Source organism: Rhinatrema bivittatum, chromosome 2 (genome assembly GCF_901001135.1).
Source record: "Rhinatrema bivittatum chromosome 2, aRhiBiv1.1, whole genome shotgun sequence".
Taxonomy (NCBI): domain Eukaryota; kingdom Metazoa; phylum Chordata; class Amphibia; order Gymnophiona; family Rhinatrematidae; genus Rhinatrema; species Rhinatrema bivittatum.
The window spans coordinates 87,397,932-87,417,780 of NC_042616.1; positions in this window are offsets into that span (position 1 = coordinate 87,397,932).

Here is a 19,849-nt window from a genome sequence, read left to right on the forward strand (position 1 = left end):
ATTATTGAGCTTCCTCTTAGGTGGTGCTCTAACCCCATGCTGGACCTTATCAGCATACCTGGGAACTTTTTGAGTTGTGGTCACTCTGAGATTGCTGTTAATTAGCAGATGGCTGGTAGAAGGAATGGAATAATATGTATCAGCTTTCTCTTTTCCACTCCCCCCCCCCCACCACAGCTTTCTCTCTACTACCCCACCCCTAAAGTTTCTCTTTCTTCCACCCACCATCATCACCTGTCCCCCCTCCAGAGATGATCCCAGCATACGTCCCCTTCCTCTCTCCCTGACCCCAGCATTCTCTTTGCTCCCACCCCCTATAAATCACAGCTCCATGACTCATGCATTCTCATTCTACCTTTGGCTGAGTGAGTCCCAGGTCCTGGGATCACAGCTGCAGACTTTGTAGGTGTTGTAACCCCTCTCCAGTTTCTTCCCACAAGCTGCTTGCGGTGTCTGCTCCAGACTCACCTTACTTCTCCTGTTCTGTGCAGGCTCACTGAGAAAGGGGAGAGAGGCCCTGAGATTTCTGGTGTCCCTGCCACTGATGCAAATTCCTTGAGTCTCAGGGTGAAATCCTGAGAGTTCCCAGGTATGCTTATCAGAAGTGAGTACAACCAGCTCCAGTGTGAGGGTCAAATAGCTGCTGGCAGTGCGGCCTCCAGAAGAAGCTGCAGAATCTTTCAGGCTGACTTCATGCTGATTTGACATAGCATACATAACCTTAAGCAGCCTAATCAGTAAAGGGCACTTTCAAAGAAATAATGGTCCTCCCAGGGGCGGATTGCAGGCAAATATCAGCCTGGGGGATGTTTTCCAAAACTGGCCCACGGGGTATCTGACTCATGTGTGCGCTTTCTTTGAGGCACGTACTTTAAAAGCTCCCAAAACTACACTGAGCTAATCATTGAAATGTGCATCTTGTGACCTAAGCCTGGCAGAATTTAGAAAAATTCTCCAATATAAATTTCACATTTTTCCTAACAAGCCAAGTAGAGCCCACCCTAGACCGGAGGTGAGCAAACAGAGTTGCAGTCCCCCCTCCTAGCCAGGCAATTGGTTGCCCCCACCCCCCACACATACACACACTTCTGGATACATCTCTCATATATTCTGGATTCCTGGTCTAGTCTTTGCCAGCCAATCTGCTCTTGAACCAGATGACGAGTAGTGAGACAACCACACTGCCAGCCAGTGGTTCAAATATACACAGACATTGGCTGTTGTGCTGCTTCTTTTTGTCTCAGTGAGCCCTTCCTCCCTTTCTTATTTTCACCCCTTCCTGGCACCCTCCCTCTCCAGAAGACTCCTTAGATCCACAGCCCGCGGCCCCCCTCTCACAGCTCAGCCCAGCCTCCTCCTCACCAAGGCTGCACAGGAACCTCCTTCTGGCTCACCCCCACCCTCCTTCTCTGTTCCAGCTGCTTGCCTCCCCTTCTCCGGGCTTCCCCCAGTCCCATACAGTCTGCTGCGTTTATAGTTCCCTAGGCTCTGCTCTGCCTACCTACTGCTAGGGAGGGGGACCAGAAGTGATCCCTACTGCTTGCTTCCTCTAGGATTTAAGAAAAAGAAAATTAAAGCCATGTCAAGACTATATGCATCCCTGCTGCAGCTGAGGCTAGGGAGAGCCTACCCGTGTCAGCACAGCTGCAGATGGCATTCTGCTCTCCCACATGGAGCCAGTATAGCCAGGGCTGCTGCTAGGGTATTAGGCATCCTAGGCAAACCTTACAGCCTTGTACCCCCAACACGTACACAATTAGAAATTATGCATTTGTAATAAGATTTTGCATGACAAAAAGGACATTCAAAGTACCATCTTATGAAGTAAATACATCAACATGTATACTATCTTTACATGCACTGCTATGGTGCCAACTAGAAAACCCTGAAAAAGTGAAAAAAAAATTGTAACTCATATGGTGTTATGGCTATTGTAATATGCGTCAGGTAACAAACCTACTCTTGAAAAGGCAACACTGCAAATATTACACAAAGCCCTAAAACAGCAATACACTCTTATTAGGAAAACACAAGCCAAGCTGCTTTCTAAATATCCCTAGACAGAAACTATACCCTAACAGAATACCTCACCTCAGTCTGACACAGGCAGAGAACACAGACAAAACCAGAATAAATGGACCATAAAAGTTTAAATAGAAATATATACACAAAACTGAACTGGAAACCATAAAAAGCTAGATACTGTATGTGGGGAAAAAAAACGTATTCTTCACAAAACAAATAAAACCAAGAAATATAAAACATAATAGTAAAAGCATACTAAACAAAAGAACAAATACTTAAAAATAGCAGATGAATAGAATATCCAGTAAGTAAAAATTAATATATATATTTTTTAATTTCCTTTTCTGACAAGTTTTTTTTTGGTGTTTGGGAGACAGCAAAAGACACCCAATAATGAAACCTAGCAATAATTTTAAAAAGTCCCCTGCTTTCCATACCTGGGAATGTTTGATTTCCAGTCATCTCACGATTGTAGTGAATTAGCTGGGGAGAGGGGGTGCCCAGATTTTCTCCTTCCCCCTCTTTCTCACTCACAAACACAAGCAGGCTGCCTCACACATATACATACACACACGAATTGTGCCTTATCCCATTCTTCCACCACCACCAACCTGAGCTCTGGCAGTGGCCCATGGCCTCCTTTCCTTTTCTTTGACCGCCACCGGCTTGGGTTCCAGCGGCGGCTCTTGGCCTTTTTTTTTTTTTTCTCTTTGACATCACTCTCCTGTGTTCTGGCGGCGACACTTAGGCTTCTCTTCACTTTTTTCAGCCTCCGCCAGCTTGGGCTCCGACAGCGGTTCGAGGCCCCTCTTCTTCTTCAGCTGCCATTGCCTTGGGCTCCGGCGGCGGCTCACGGCCCCTTCTGCTTGGGCTCCGGCGGGGGCCTGCAGCCCCTCTTCCATTCTTCAGCTGTTGCTGGCCAGGATGGGCTCTGCCGCGGCCTTGCAGGCCTCTCTTCCGGCCCCCGCATGGCTGCCTTCCGGCTGTGGCAGGATGGTTCTGCCGTGGCCCCGCAGGTTTCTCTTCGGGCCGCAGCGCCAGCAGACCCTCTTCTTCTCTTTGGCCGGGAAGTCAAAAAATAAAAAAAACCACGTGATAGGAGCGACCGGCCCACCGGGGGAAGCCTGATCCCCCCCCCCCCCCCAATAGGGCAATCCGCCCCTGGGTCCTCCTATAAGTCAATCCTGAATTGTTTTGAATGAAACTAGACATTCAGTTTGTCCTATCATTTAAAATCAATCATAGACAGTGCTAAAAGGAACATACATATTTGGCAGTAATCTTTGGCACTTGTGCACACAAATACTGTAAATATACCATAGCAGTTTCTTTTTCTGAAAAGGTTAAATAGTTAAGTAACATTGGCCAAGGGAAATTCACTAGCTACTTATTCCTGGATATAACGTTTGACCCTGGCAGGGAATTTATACCCAGCTGGAGTCCAATTCCAAAGTTATTGTTGCCGCCTTAACAAAATGTGTTTGGAAAAGCTGCTCTACTCCTTTCTGCAGGCTGTGCTGAGTGCACCAATGATTAGCTGCTGTGTGTTTTTTTTTTTTCCCAGGGAATTACTACAGCGGCAGCTGTCCAGGAGGCATCATTTGTGTCCAATTTTAGTTTATCATGTTTTATAATTTAAAGCTCAGTAGCATCTAATCAAGAAGCCTTAGGATTTTTCCCTTGGCCTCAACTATTATGTACTGTATACCTAGCTGGACACGTTCCTTCCTGCCAAGCAGACTAGTTGACAGAATTGTTCCCAAGAAGCAATTACTGAGAATAGGGCCTGCTGGAAACAAGGGGACATTGCAAGAGAAAATAAGAAATTAACATCATTCACACTTACATGCATTAGTTTATTTTTTATATTTTTTTTTTTACTGAGAGTGCTCTCAAGGAAATGTCTTTGTAACTTGCATAGAGTTTCTAGGTAGTTATGGGAGAAACTCTGATCTGTCTCTTTCTTTTTTTTAATTTATTCTTGTAGCATCATATGCTTTATTCAAATCTATTTGGGCAGGGTGTGATTTGGGGATTTTTTTCTGGTATATTTAAAAAAAAAAAATCAAATGAAGCTGTCATGTTTGGAATCAATAATGTATATATTATGGAATTTATACAGCAACCTAAAACTGGATGTCATACTATAGACTGCATATTGGCACAATGAAACTCAGACTCTAAGAATTAACAATCTAACAATTCATTTCCCCCCATATTATAGTGTTTGGACAGATGTTCAAAGATTCAATTGAATTAAAACATTTGCATCCAAAATTTCCTGGGCTTCCAGTATTCCTATAGCCTGGGGATATTTGGCTATTACATCCATCATTGGCATGTGAGAGTCACATAGTAACAGTGTATTTATTGGCAACTAGGGACCTCTTCTGAATGCTTGCACCCTCTTAATGTCCTTACAAAGATTTGGCTTCCAGAACTGTACACAGTACTTGACATGGGATTTCCTCTAATGACCTGTACAAAGGGAATATTACTGTTTTCTTTTATTACTGACAAGCCGTTAAGCCCGTTAAAATGGGCTACATTAACATTTTTTTTGGATCATTTCCTTCCCCCTCATTCTCCCTCCCACCTCCCCCACTCTCTCCCCTCAGTCACTCCTCTCTCTCCCTCCCTCAGTCACTCCCCCCCTCCCTCCTCCCCTGAGTCACTCCTCTCTCCCCCCTCCCCTCAGTCACTCCTTCCTCCCTCCCTCCTCCCCTCAGTCACTCCTCTCTCCCTCCTCCCCTCAGTCGATCTCCGCCGAAGACCCAGAGCGGCGACCCGGAGCGGCGGCGGCATGCGCGCGAGGGAGGGACAGACTTCCGTCCGTCTGTCCCTCCCTTGCGCGCATGCCACCGCCGCTCTGGGTCTTCGGGCTGCCGCTCCGGGCCGCCGCTCCTGCCCGGGTCTTCGGGCCGGTGCCACCGCCGCCGCTCTTCGGGCCGCCGCTGCCGCTCCCGCCGCTCCGGGTCTTCGGGCCGCCGCTCCGGGTCTTCAGGCCGCCGCTCCTGCTGCTCCGGGTCTTCGGGCCGGTGCTGCCGCCGCTCTGGGTCTTCGGGCCGCCGCCGCCGCTCCCGCCGCTCCGGGTCTTTGGGCCGCCACTGCCGCCGCTCCTACAGTGCCATTTTTATTTTTAAGAGGCACACTGTGACCGACGTGCTCGCATGCGCGGTAGAGCTGCTCTCTACTGCGCATTTGCGGCACGTCGGTCAACCTTCGTTTATTAGGTTGACAAGCCGTTAAGCCCGTTAAAACGGGCTACATCCCTCTGTCTCTCACCTCCCCCTCTTTCTCTCTCCCCTCACTCTTCACCACCCCCTCCCTCACCCACTCCTCCCCACCCTCCCTCCCCCTCTCTCCCTCCCTCACTCAGTCCCACTCACTCTCACTCAGTCCCCACTCCCTCCGTCCTCTCCCTCAGTCCCACTCCCTCACTCAGTCCCTCCCTCTCACTCAGTCACTCCCTCCCACTCTCTCTCTCCGTCCCTCCCTCGCTACCGCCCGCTACCACCGTCGCTACCGCCGTCGCCGCCCGCTGCCGGTACCGCCGCTGCTGCCACTGGACGCCGCCATTTTTTTTTTCTTTCTGAAGCTGCCTCAGAGCGACGTGCTCGCCCGCACATGCGCGGTAGAGCTGGTCTCTACTGCGCATTTGCGGGCCGTCGGTCACAGGCCATTTATAAGGTAGATTACCTATTTTTCTCTAAAAATAATGCTTATGGTTAAGGTACATAGCTTACTGGGATGTGAGAGACAGTAAGCCCCCATAAGTGCAGTCAATAGTCTTGGTCACACTTAGGGACCAAGTTTTCTCATAGAAGTCCTTCTCTTGCATCTTATAGGGAAAATAGGTGCATTGAGGAAATTCGGATACATGGCACTCAAGAAGGAAGGTACATATCTGGGGACTTAGGAAAGATGCCATAAGTGTTTCCTATCAATTTCTGATGGGAGTCAATGATCAGTGTAATCTCCACCTCATTGTGTGTGTCCTGCATGGGTGGGCCATGAATGCATTTATACATTCTTGGGAGAAGGAACCTTGGCTAGGTCTTTTCTGTGCCCCTTTCTCCAGAGTTTGGATCCTTTGGCTTGGGTCCCAGTGCAGGGGTGGCTGATATCCTTTTGGTATTCCCTGGGAGAGGGGTCACTTCTTGTGTGCTGTGTGCCAAATGAATACACTGGACACATTAAAAACGTGCGTCCAAACTGGGTGCACATTTTCTTTAATATGCGCACAATCATCTCTTCTGGGTGCCCAATGAAATAAGCAAATGAGCTGCCATGCTAAAAAGGATGTACTAGGCATAAATTGTACATCCCCCAGTGCGTTCATGGCATCGGGTGCCCAGGAGACATGGCTGTGTGCAGGTTAGGAAAATGGATGCTCAATTTATGAGAGTCCGTTTTTTCCCATGGTAGCTATTTTACCGGCACAATACACATGCACAATATACGTGTATTGCAATGATACTAAGTAGGAGGAACCACAGAAAAGCAGTTTGTTTTTAAGTTGAGCCCTTGGCATGTGGGAAGACTTTACACCTGCTTTAGGGCTTGCATAAAATTTTACAGGTTACAAAATGCGCCTTGGGTCACGGGGATTTGTTGCATTGCAAGGTAATAGCTAATAGCTTCATCTACATATAATTTACATGAGATGAGTGCTATTAGCTATGCCTTTATTTGGATGCACGTTTTGGACGCGCTGATACCGCTTATTGCATCGGGGGTTATGGACACGCATCCAAAATGCACATCCAACCCCTTGTTAAGCTATGCCCTAGGCTGGGTGCACTTTATTGCATCGGCTTGTAAGTTAGTGTCCAAACGAACGTTTACTGAATAAAATAGCTGCAGATGGCAACTTAGAAAAAGCAAAGGACAGTGTTTCAACTGTGAAATGGTGAAAACGTAACAGTTGTGAGTAATGTGAAACATGCAATACTGAACTGATACGGGTGTCAGCAAGCTGGGAAAGTATATGACCTCTCAGTCTTCTCAATCATTCAACCTTAATAGATTTTCTTAAACATTATTTTCCTTTTGCATTTAAAAAAATCAAGTATATTTGACATTTCATTTTTTAAATGCAGAAGGAAAATAACACCTGCATCAGAACTGCATGATTCGCATTACTCACAACTCTTAAGTTTTCGCTGTTTCACAATTGACAAACTGTCCTTTGTTTCTCGTAAGGTGAATATGCATGTTGGGTATATGGGTAGTTTGAGTTGAGATCACAATAAATATGTTTCCAGCACCACAGTCTCTTCCCTTCTCAATTACAGTTTTCACCTCTATCTGTGCAGCAATCTTTCAAAAGGCAAGGGATCCATCCACCCTCTTGGATCAGGTGAAATGGAGTTTCCAATGGGCAGGGCAATCTTTAAGCTGGTTAGGAAAACCCTTTCCATGGTTGGCCAAAAATTCTGTCCTTTCACAGAGAGTAAACTGCCTTTCTCCCCAGGGGATGAAGACTCCTGATGGGTGTCCTCTAGAATCTCTACAATTCTGTTACTCATGGTTAGTACGTTCTTCCACTTCTTTAGATTTATTTCAGTCTCTGACTCTTCTTGGAGGCCCAATGTCAGGATTCCTGGAAACAGGTTCTCTAATCCTGCTTTACTGCAGGTAGGAAGGGGCAGCCCTATAATCTTCCTCCTGGATGTCTATCTTAATAGTCTTTTCCCTTAACCAAAGATAATACTGCAGTGGGTCACCACCTCGGATGGGCAAGTCATCTCTATCCCTGGGCATTCTGAACATAGGGTTCCCTGTTCTCTAAATCCAGGAAAGGCCCAGGTGTCCAGCAAGGCTCCTATCAAGAAAAGCCAAAATCCCAAAAACAACCTAGAGGGGTATCCAAAGCAGCTGGAGAATAGACTGGCATGACCACCCTCCTGACCCAGCCTGGGTTATCCTGTTCCCTCTGACTGGGCCTGAAAAGTACAATAAAAGTTTAGTGCCTACCACCTAACTCTCCAAAAATTATACTAGACTTCTTCCAGACTCTCAGGAGAGAGCTATAATAAAGCCTCCTAGAGGGATGGCCATTCCTCAAGGCTTAAAGGTAACTGACAAGGTGGTCAGATTACATCAGGAAGTGGAGTGTTAGCAATTTTACCTCTGCAGACTATTTGTGGGGGTGGTTTATGTGAGGTCTCACTAATAACTCTGAGCTGAGAAGAATTACTTACAGAACTCTGAGACAAGAGGGCTATTTAGGTGAAAGTAATTCAAGCACCATTTCTCGGTTAGCAAGTAACGTTTTATAGAGCATTCCACCAATGCTGAAATAATAAAGCCAGTGCAGTGTGGCCTGCACTGTGATCTACTGTCATATTAATCTCAAAGTACATTTAATAGATTAAAGTGATATAGTATCTGCTCTTTGGAATTTGTTGTGTACTTCCTAATGACATAGACTGGCCATTGTTGGAGACAGAATGCTGTGGTGGACCATTAGTCTGATTCAGCATGGCATATCTTATATTCTTATGTAGATATTCTCTATTAATGCAATGTTTCCCAACCCTCTCCTGGAGGTACACTTAACCAGTCAGGTTTTCAGGATATTCATATGCATAAGATAAGAACATAAGAACATGCCATACTGGGTCAGACCAAGGGTCCATCAAGCCCAGCATCCTGTTTCCAACAGTGGCCAATCCAGGCCATAAGAACCTGACAAGTACCCAAAAACTAAGTCTATTCCATGTTACCATTGCTAATGGCAGTGGCTATTCTCTAAGTGAACTTAATAGCAGGTAATGGACTTCTCCTCCAAGAACTTATCCAATTCTTTTTTAAACACAGCTATACTAACTGCACTAACCACATCCTCTGGCAACAAATTCCAGAGTTTAATTGTGCGTTGAGTAAAAAAGAACTTTCTCTGATTAGTTTTAAATGTGCCCCATGCTAACTTCATGGAGTGCCCCCTCGTCTTTCTACTATACGAAAGAGTAAATAACCGATTGACATCTACCCGTTCTAGTCCTCTCATGATTTTAAACACCTCTATCATATCCCCCTCAGTTGTCTCTTCTCCAAGCTGAAAAGTCCTAACCTCTTTAGTCTTTCCTCATAGGGGAGTTGTTCCATTCCCCTTATCATTTTGGTAGCCCTTCTCTGTACTTTCTCCATCACAATTATATCTTTTTTGAGATGCGGCGACCAGGTATGCGGCAACCAGGTATGCAAATCTATATCAAGCATATTCTTTGTGGAACTCCTGAAAACCTGACTGGTTAAGTGTACCTCCAGGAGAGGGTTGGGAAACATTGCATTAATAGTCTGTGGATGTCAAATTCTGTTACAGAGTTTATTAAAGACTCTCAGGCTGATTCAGTAAAGTCCGCGGGAGAGCGCGATACAGTATTTAAATGAGGCCCGGCGGTAGAAACTGGCAAAAGGAGGCGCTAGGGACACTAGTGCGTCCCTAGCGCCTCCTTTTTGACAGGAGCAGCGGCTGTCAGCGGGTTTGACAGCAGACGTTCAATTTTGCTGGCTTCAGTTCTCGAGCCCGCTGACAGCCAGGGGCTCGGAAACCGGACGCCGGCAAAATTGAGCATCCAGTTTTCGACCTGACAGCTGCCGGCCGACTTCCAAATGTTTTTTCTTTTTTTTTTTAACTTTTTTTACTCTTCGGGACCTCAGACTTAATATCGCCATGATAATAAGTCGGAGGGTGCACAGAAAAGTAGTTTTTACTGCTTTTCTGTGCACTTTCCCAGTGCCGGAAGAAATTAGCGCCTACCTTTGGGTAGGTGCTAATTTCTGAAAATAAAATGTGCGGCTTGGCTGCACATTTTACTTTCTGAATCGCGCGCGAATACCTAATCGGGCCATCAATATGCATTTGCATTTGTTAATTTGCATTTGCATGTTGAGGGTGCTATTAGGTTCAGCGGGTTGGACGCACGTTTTCCGCCACTTTCTGATTAAGGGGTAAGGGAAAACGCGCGTCCAATGGCAGGTTAACAGTGCGCTCCGTCGGAGCGCACTGTACTATATCGACCTTTCTGTGAGTGCAACCTTTTGTAACCTCGTCTGATGCTTTAACCTTCACTTTGGGGTGGTATGAGTCCAGATTCAGTTCAGATGGGGAGGAAAAATAATCTTCCAAGGTCCTCTGGTGTGTCTATCCATTCTTTACTTTCACTATCCCCACTAAAGGTGGAGAATCTCCAATAAGTGCCAAACAGTTCAGAGAAGGAGTAGTAAAGGTAATAACAACTACAAAGGCAGTAAGATCAGGAAAAACACTCTCAGACCAAGAATGGTATTCAAATAAAATAGTCTTTACTGCAACTTAAACAAAATAATCCAAGCCACAATGCCAAAAATAAAGAACAGCATAACAAATATAATAGTAATGAAGATGATTGTTAATTTGCTCATTTCAGGTGTTACCTTGCTTATGACTTCTCTTGCACCATTTTCCATGGAGAAAAACTGCTCCCCTTGCAAGGTGGGAAAACTGGAATAGAGTTCCAGCATAAAGTCAATCAGCAAATAGGAGAAAATCCCGAAGCACAAAAACTGCAGGACAACTGCCCCCAAATACAAAAACATCCATCTTTAATTGGTTTAAGTTTGTACTTTTCTTCAAACTGGAAAACTTTCACTATTGAATCCTTGTATCAAAACTTCTTACCCTTGCTTCTTCAGATTGCTCAGGCAATCAGTCTCTTGTCCCAATCTTCTAAGATGCCCAGAGTACGCCCTTCCCTTCATACTGGTCAAATCAAAATCCAAAAAAATCCTTTAATCCAAACTCTTTCAATATTAGAATGCAAAAGTGATGAGAAATGGCCCTTCCAACAAGTACTTAGCACTCTTTCATTTGAGACCTGTGGAATGTCCCAAAACTCTTCTCTCTTTCTCATAGATCCTGGGAGGATCCAAAGCTCCCCCGAAAGCATTTGAAATCCTGAGGGGGAATATAAAAAATACTAAATCCCCTTGCTTGTAATCCTATAGGAATTTTTATGTTATGGTTTCGAGGTGTTTGAGTGGATTCCTGTGTACTGTGGAAGATGACCATGCCCATGGGGAGGAGCCCCATGGGGAGCCACAGTACTGGGCTAGACTCAGGATGCACAAACACAGAGTTTTGTCTTTATTGTACAGCTGATATATACCACCAGAGATGGCAGTAGTGAGGTGATCCAGAGGCGCAGTCCAGGGACCCTCTGCAGAGGGAACCCGTCTCATCAAGATGGTATAAGGATTTCCAGGTGTAGGTTTCTCAGCACAGCAGAGCTGTAGATGAGACAGACTGAGAGTAAGATTACTCACTAGATGGTAGTTGTAAGGGTGACGATTCTACTAGGCAGAAGTAGATGGTAACAGGTAGGGATGTGCATTCGTTGTGAACGAATGCGCAATCCGCAATGTATAGGTCCCTATTTGTTGCATTCGTAGGTTCGCGAAACGTATGGCGAACCCCAACGAGTGCAACAAATCCTGAACAAATAAACCCCCCACCCTCCTGATCCCCCCCCCCCCAAAACTTGCCTAAAGTCCCTGGCGGTCCCTGGCGGTCCTGGATCGATCTCCTGCACTCGTGCCATCGGCTGCCAGTATTCAAAATGGCACCGATAGCCTTTGCCCTTACTATGTCACAGGGGCTACCGGTGCCATTGGTCGGCCCCTGTCACATGGTAGAAGCACAAGATGGCTCTGGCCATCCATTGCTTCCACCATGTGACAGGGGCCGACCAATGGCACGGGTAGCCCCTGTGACATAGTAAGGTCAAAGGCTATTGGTGCCATTTTGAATACCGGCAGCCGACGGCGCGAGTGCAGGAGATCGATCCAGGACCCCTGCTTGACCATCAGGGACTTTAGGCAAGTCTTGGGGGGGGGGGGGGTCAGGAGGATGGGGGGTTGTAGTTAATTAAATTTAAATGGAACAAATGCCAAATTCAACGTATTAACGAATCGGGCTTTCCCCCCTTGACCGAATGCAATGTATCTGGGCCCTGACGAATACGTATCCCGAATCCAACGTATACTTTCCAGCTGCACATCCCTAGTAACAGGCACCGATGCAGGGAGAGCAGGCCCTCGAGGAGCGAGTACCTGATCCCAGTAAGGCACCTGAAAGAAAGCAAAGGGCCCCTGACGAGTGGGTACCCAGGTTAGATGAATACCCCGAAGGGCAGAGAGAGCTTCCAGCGGCAGCACGGAAGCGGCAGAGTAGTTTAGACTGGACGAGTCCAATCCTTGCTAACTCAATGAGCCAGCAAACAAGTGTAGGCTAAATACCCGGATGGCGTGACGACACTCGATGGGGACACCCTCAAGGTTCCTGCCATGACGTGGATAAAGACGTGGGTGGTGTGTGCACCCTAGGAGGCCCTTAGGAGAAACATGGTGTCAGGCTTTGCCATAACTGTTCCTGAGACCCTGGAGAATGCGGCTTGCAGACGCGGCGGTAGCCATCTTCCCAAGGCTAGTGGGGAGAGCTGAGAAAAAGGTGAGGCACAAGGTTTGAAGCCGTCTGAGACCAGATGCAACACTTTACCTGTCTTCTTCCCTCTTGGCTGCTTCAGTCATGCCTTACCCTTTGATGTTCTGAGCATGTTCCTGGTAAATATATACCTCAGACCATACCCCCAAAAAGGTGGGGTTATTACATAGGGAGGAATAAAAAATCCTAGACCCCTGTTGCATCCATTGAATGTTCAAATTATAAGGGAAATATTAGTGATGGCTTGGTCTCTCCATCATAATCAGTTAAGAACAGAGGTCTTGTTAAGTAATTAAAAGTCTCGGGCCCAGGTTCATTTTTTTATTTTTTATTTTATTATTTTTTATATACCGACATTCGATCTGAGATATCACATCAGTTTACAGGTCTACCCCTTGAGATTTTGATAAATCAATTCAACAATCACAATCAGCAAATCCATTCCCTCAAGTGTTACTTAATCCTGCTGGCCTTATGGGGAAACTTTACAAAATCAGCACAAATCCCACTGGAAGAGTCAAGGGGATACAATATACTGGTTGAGTCTTACATAATCAGTGATGTACTGCAAGTTTCTAATCTAGGGCCTCTCATCAATTCTTGTTGCGGTCCTGGGCCGTGCCCCGGGTCCTCCACTTACCTCGGGGCGGCCCGGGCCGTTTCGGGGCTTCCCCGGGGCAGCCGCGGCAACCTCCAGGCCTGCAGGCCTTCCAGCGCGTCTCTCCCTCCTCAGGAGAGACGCCGACGTCCAGACGCGGCTGGCCCCGCCCCCTGACGTGCGCGCACGCGCGGGTTGGAGCCCCATTTAAAGGGGCCAGCGCGGGAAAAGCCTCAGCTGCTCTGAGGATGACGTCAGACGCCTCAGGGTACAAGTACCCTGCATCAAGCCTTCATCTGTGCCTTGCAACAAGGTTCCTGGACTTGTCCTGTGATTGCTGCGTTCCTGGTTGTCTTCGTCCCGCTTCTGCCTGCTTCCCTTGCTTCGGATTCTTCTGGCTTTGACTCCTGGACTGGCTTCGGATTCTTCTGGCTCTGACCCCTGGACTGGCTTCGGTTCGCTCTCTGGCTCCGACTCTGGACCAGCTGCGGATCACTCTTGGACTCTGACTCCTGGATTTCCTACGACCTGCTGGAGGCGCCAACCATCCGGAACCACGACCTGCAGGAGGTGCCTGCATCCGGACTACCCACAACATCAGGAAGTCGCCTAAGTCCCAGCAGCCGAGTCCCTACGGGCCCCTCCTGGGGGTACTTCGGCTTCCAGGGTGAATCTTCTAAAAGTCCCAGTGGCTGGACTCCTAAGGGCTCCTCCCGGGGGAGTGCCGGTCTCCAGGGCGAAGAATCTTCTTCGGTCCTACACAGTCCATCCGTCCAGAGGAGGTCTAGTCCTTGGTTGCAGAGGAATTCTCCATAGGCCAGAGCGTCAGCCAGCACCGAGTTTCCGAACCGCCTCCTGGTTGGGACATTCGCTGTGGTCCTCCACGGCACTCCATCTTCTGTTCCAACCAGCCCAAGGGTCCACAAACACAACAATTCTTTTCTACTTGGTGAGGCACTTCTTGTTTTCACAAGATTATTTATCCCTCCTCCAATTCCCTCTAACAATTTTTTTTTTTACCTAGGTCATGCAATAACTTTAGACAGAAAATTACATTACAAACGTGGACAGTTCTTTGAAATCCTTGGTTCAGCACGTGGCGGAGGTCAAAATAAGCAAATTGTTAGGAATAGAGAATAAAGCAGTTAATATCATAATGCCTATGAATTGCTCCCTGTTGAGGCCACACCTGGAGTATTGTGTGCAGTTCTGATCGCTGCATCTCAAAAAATATATAGATGCATTGGAAAAGGGACAGAGAAGGGTGACCAAAATGTTAAAAGGGATGGAATGGCTCCGCCATGAGCAAAGGCTAAAAAGGTTAGGGCTGTTCAGCTTGGAGAAGAGATGACTGAAGGGGGGATATGATTGAGGTCTATAAAATCATGAATGGAATATAATGAGTAAATGTAAATCAGTTATTTACTCTTTTCAAAAATACAAAGACTAGGGGATACTCCAAGAAGTTAGTAAGTAGCTCATTCAAAACAAATCAGAGAAAATTATTTTTTAATCAATGCACAATTAGGCTCTAGAATTCATTGCCAGATGATCTTCTTAAGGCAGTTAGCATAGCTGGGTTTAAGAAAGGCTTGGACAAGTTCCTGGTGGAGATGTCCATAAACTGTTATTAACCAAGTAGACTTAAGAAATAGCCACTACTTATCACTGCATGATAGCAGCTTGGGATCTATTTACTCTTTTGAATCTTGCCAGGTACTTGTGAACTGAATTGGCCACTGTTGGAAAAAGGATACTGGGCTTGATGGACCTTCAGTCTGACCCAGAATGGCAAATTCTTATGTTCTTACACAGCACCCGAAACCTTTTATTGGACTACCATACACGTTATCTAAAAATATTATGGGGCGGATTTTAAAAGCCCTGCTCGCGTAAATCCGCCCGGATTTACGCGAGCAGGGCCTTGCGCGCCAGTGCGCCTATGTTCCATAGGCCTACCGGCGCGCGCAGAGCCCCGGGACTCGCGTAAGTCCCGGGATTTTTCGAGGGGGGGCGTGTCGGATCGGCACGGTGTTTTGGGGGCGGGACGTGGCGTTTCGGGGGCGGGCCCGGGGGGGCGTGGTTTCAGCCGGGGGTGTGGCCGCGCCCTCCGGAACCGCCCCCAGGTCGTGTCTCGGGGCGCTAGCGGCCCACTGGCGCGCGGGGATTTACGTCTCCCTCCAGGAGGTGTAAATCCCCCGACAAAGGTAGGGGGGGGTCTAGATAGGGCCGGGGGGGTGGGTTAGATAGAGGAAAGGAGGGGAAGGTGAGGGGAGGGCGAAAGCGAGTTCCCTCTGAGGCCGCTCCGAAAACAGAGCGGCCTCGGAGGGAACGGCGGCAGGCTGCACGGCTCGGCGCGCGCTGGCTACACGAAATCGGCAGCCTTGCGCGCGCCGATCCAGGATTTTAGCGGCTACGCGCGTATCTACTAAAATCCAGCGTACTTTTGTTTGCGCCTGATGCGCCAACAAAAGTACGCGAAGGCGCGCTTTTTGAAAATCTACCCCTATACGTGAACTTTTGAAACCACAGAGTTCCCTTCTTCAGTTGTCACATAAGAGACATTATTCACATCTAAAGAAATACTGAGAAGGTCTAGATAGTTCATGTACAACATTTTTGGATAGTATTTTTACATTGATCCAATAAAAGGCATCACAGCCTGCAAAGAATCCAATTTGATCCAGGAACCATTACGGATATGCATTCATTTGAAATAAATGGGTAAAATTAAAAAAAAAAAAAAAAGACCATTTTTGTTTTATTTGTGGACCCTCCAAACAAATGGAGGATGCCCACAAATAAAATAAAAATTGTTGTTTCATTCATTCATATATCTCATTCAAGTCTGTCACATTGAAAAGTGCTGCATTGAAACTAGTAAGTATAGCAACCAAAAATTTCCTAAATGAGGTAGTAGGCAGGACAGAGCCACTGTAGGAGAAGAGGGCAAGTAGACAGGATGGAGGACGAGTTAAGGTGGAAGCTGCCCTGATCCTGATGATACACCTTGGGACCTTGCTACCACTCAGCCTTGCTGTCATACCCCAGATGCTACTCATTAGGAGTCTTGATGCAACTTTGCCTTGCTGTGATGCTGCTTATACTACACTTGGTGGTCTTGCTGCCACTCTACCTAGCTGCCATGCCCTTGACACTACCCTTGGGGTTATCGCTGACACTTTGCCTTGCTGCTATACCCCTTATGCTAAACCTTAAGGGTGTTGCTATCAGATGAGGCCACCATCTTCTAGAAGGCTAGCATTGGTTCTAACCCAGCACACTCCCAAAGTGCCAAAATACCCTCCAGGGGTCTTTGAAGACATTGTCCACCCTGTCCCACTGCCTGCTGAGGTGGCCCTACATTAAAAATAATAAAAAAATAAATACTTATAATGTGTGCAGCAATGCCCTGCCCCCTACAAAAAAAACCCTCTTCTTTAAACAAATATCTCAACTGGGTTCCAACCCCCCAACATTAGAAGTAATTCCTTGTGTCTAGTGGACCTCCATCCCCACTTGACTCTCTCTTCCTTGAAAAATGTCCCCTTTTGTCTAGTGGCCTAATCCTGGACCCCCTTATGCCTTTATATGAAATCCATGGTGTCTAGTGGGGGTGCCCCCCATACGTCCTGGGCTGGTCATCACCATTTTTCAAAATGGCACCAACCAGCCTTTGTCTCATCAAGTCTATCTTGTTGTACTCCTTTTCCAGGCTCTCTTGTCCATTAAACGTTTTTCTTTTTCCTGACTTCATCACTTCCTCCCCAAGCTGATATCTTTCCCATTCTTCAAATTTTCATTCATTTGTCTCTTCTCTGCCTCTGAAACTCTCCCATACACCAACATCATTCCACACTCTCTATCTTCTGGCACTTAGATCTCATACCTCTTCCCTCACTCCTAGTCTTCATTTTTTATCCTCCACTTCTCCCTGTCCAATATTTCCCTTCCCCAACTCATTTATCTATCTCCCCCTCACACGGTTGTTCCCCCAATCAATCTATGGCTTTCTTTCTCTTCCTCACCCACCACTTCCTACATCCCAAAACTGACTTTCTCACCCTCTCTCAATCATTTTCTGCTACTCATCTCCTCTCAAATTCTCCCATCCCCTCCAGTTTGTCTTCCTCATCCTGTCATCCCTGCTCTGACTCCTTTGCCCCTAATTATCCCTCTCATACCTTTCCTCATCACTCTCTCTCTCAGATTTACTTGCACCCCTTGTCATTCCCTTCATACTTTCCCCTCCCTTCCAATATCCTCTTTGGCTTTCTCACACCAAGCCCTCCCCATCACCCCTCTTCCTGGAGGAAACGTCCATAAACCACTATTAACCAAGCAGACTTGGGAAAGCCACAGCTTATCTCTGGTTCTGAGTAAGAAGGATTGGATCTATTCTTTCAGATTCTACTCGGTACATGTGACCTGGATTGGTCACTGTCAAAGACAGGATACTGGGCTTAAAGGATCTTTGGTCTAGTTCGGTACGGCATTTCTTATATTCAGGGATGGTGACTTTCAAACTGGCGTGCGGGTGCTCATGTGCGCACATGAATTGGTCCGCGCCCATGGATGTGGCTATCTTATAACTTGCACATGTATATGTGCGCATGTTATAAAACATTTTAAGTGGGTACACGCATGTGCGCACAAATGCCGTTTCTATCACGTAAACTGGGGGATTTTTAAAAGGGGCATGTGCCAATGCTATTCCTAGTTTTACCAGTTTGTCTCCAGTTCCCTCAATTAAGAGAGAGGTCCTCCAAGCCCCTCTAGTTTTAATAGCCTTCATTCCCCCCAGTTAGCCCTGACCCTTAAAACCACGCAGATTTTCCTATTTTTCTTAAATTTTTAGCTTACACGGCATCCATACCAGAAGCAAAGTTACAAAGCGGGTAATGTCCATGGGTGGGGGGCATGGACATTTCACCCTAAAATGTCCATGCCCCCACCCATTCCCTGCCTCTTTTTGAAAACCTCCGAGATGTGCATGCTCCTGGAGATATGTGCGTATCCAAGTGGCTTTTAAAAATCAATCGATGTGCACGAGCCCGACTTATTCATGCATTCCCCGATTGATGCACGCACCAGGCTTTTAAAATCCACCTTTTATGTTCTTAACTTTAAAAACAGAGCTGCCAAAGTAAAGAGAAAAATATAGCAAGTAGCAGAATGCTCTATTTGCCAAAAACATGACTATAAAGTCAAGCTTTAATTTCCTTCCTAAACTTTGGACAATTGATTTTATGCCTAAATCATTTGGGAGGGAATTCCACAAGGTGAGCGCCAGACAAAAGAATGACACACTGAGATTATTTTCCATTCTATGACATCGGAAGATTAGCTTCCAGTCTAATTATACATGGAGATGGAACTACTGAAGGATATTGTGAGGCTGAAAAACTGGGTATCTAAAAGGCAGATGAAATTTATTGTGCACAAGGCACATAGAAAAAAATAATTCTATGTATATATTTATTTATTTAGCATTTTTATATACTGACTTTCCAATAACAGAATTACTGATCAACTCGGTTTACATTATAACAGAACAATCACATTTACAAGTAAATGTCTTACAATGATGCTATATGATTATATGATTATATGATGCTGGGTTCCATATTAGGAGTTACCAGCAGGACTTACCACTAGGAAAAGGTTCTTGGGATCCTTGTGGGCAGTACATTGAAATCTCCAGTTCAGTACGTAGCAGTGACCAAAAAAAGAAAATACAATGTTAGGAAGTATTTGGAAAGAATGTATTGATCAATGGTTCAACCACATCCTGAGTATTGCATGAAGTTCTGGTTGCCCCATCTCGAAAAAGATATAGAGGAGCTGGAAAAGGTACAGAGAAGGGCAATAATCGGCAACCTTATCCAGGCTAAACAGGTTGCAGAAGAGATGATTTAAAGGGGATAAGATAAATTGAAAGAAGGAAAGTAACGTTCAGAGAGAAGTCAAGTGATGAGTAAAGAGCAAGGAATTGCTGTAACAAACAAAGACATTTTCAACATCTAGAATCTCCCACAGTGGAGGGGTGTGGGCAAAGGCATGCTAGAAGCTTACAAGTAAATTTTTAAAATTCAGCGCCTGGAAATCCCGGGAGATACGCGCGTGGCTGGGCCGAGTGCGTGCCAATCACATTGTCAAAATGGCCCAGCCATGTGCGTGGAAGAGCTGGGGTTTTGAAAAGGGGCGGAACAGGGTGGGGTTTGGGTGGGGTGGGAACTGGCTGGGACAGCACCATTAGGCGCCGTTCCAGTGAAGCGCATTGCTGGCAGCCGGCCAGTGCGTGGAATTAACTTCATCTCTTCAGATGAAGTAAGTTCCAAAACAAAAAAAAAAAGTAGCTGAATTGGGGTGGGTTTAGGGGTCGGGAAGGAAAAGGGAGGAAGGAAAGGTAGGGGGTTAGGGAACTGGGCAAAGGCCCGATAGTGTCGCCGCACATGTATTTCAAAATCCTCCCCTCGCATGAGCGAGTGGGCACCCGCGCGCACATGTTATAAAATTGGCACATCCATTTGCACGTGCCGGGAACTGCGCGCACATGGACACGTGTGTACGGCCTTAAACATTTAGGGCCAGATTTTAAAAGGGTTACGTGCATAAGGTACACGCGTAACCCTTTTAAAACGCCCCTGCGTGCGCCGAGTCTATTTTGCATAGGCTCGGCGGCGTGCGCAAGCCCCGGGATGCACGTAAGTCCCGGAGCTTGCAAAAAGGGGTGA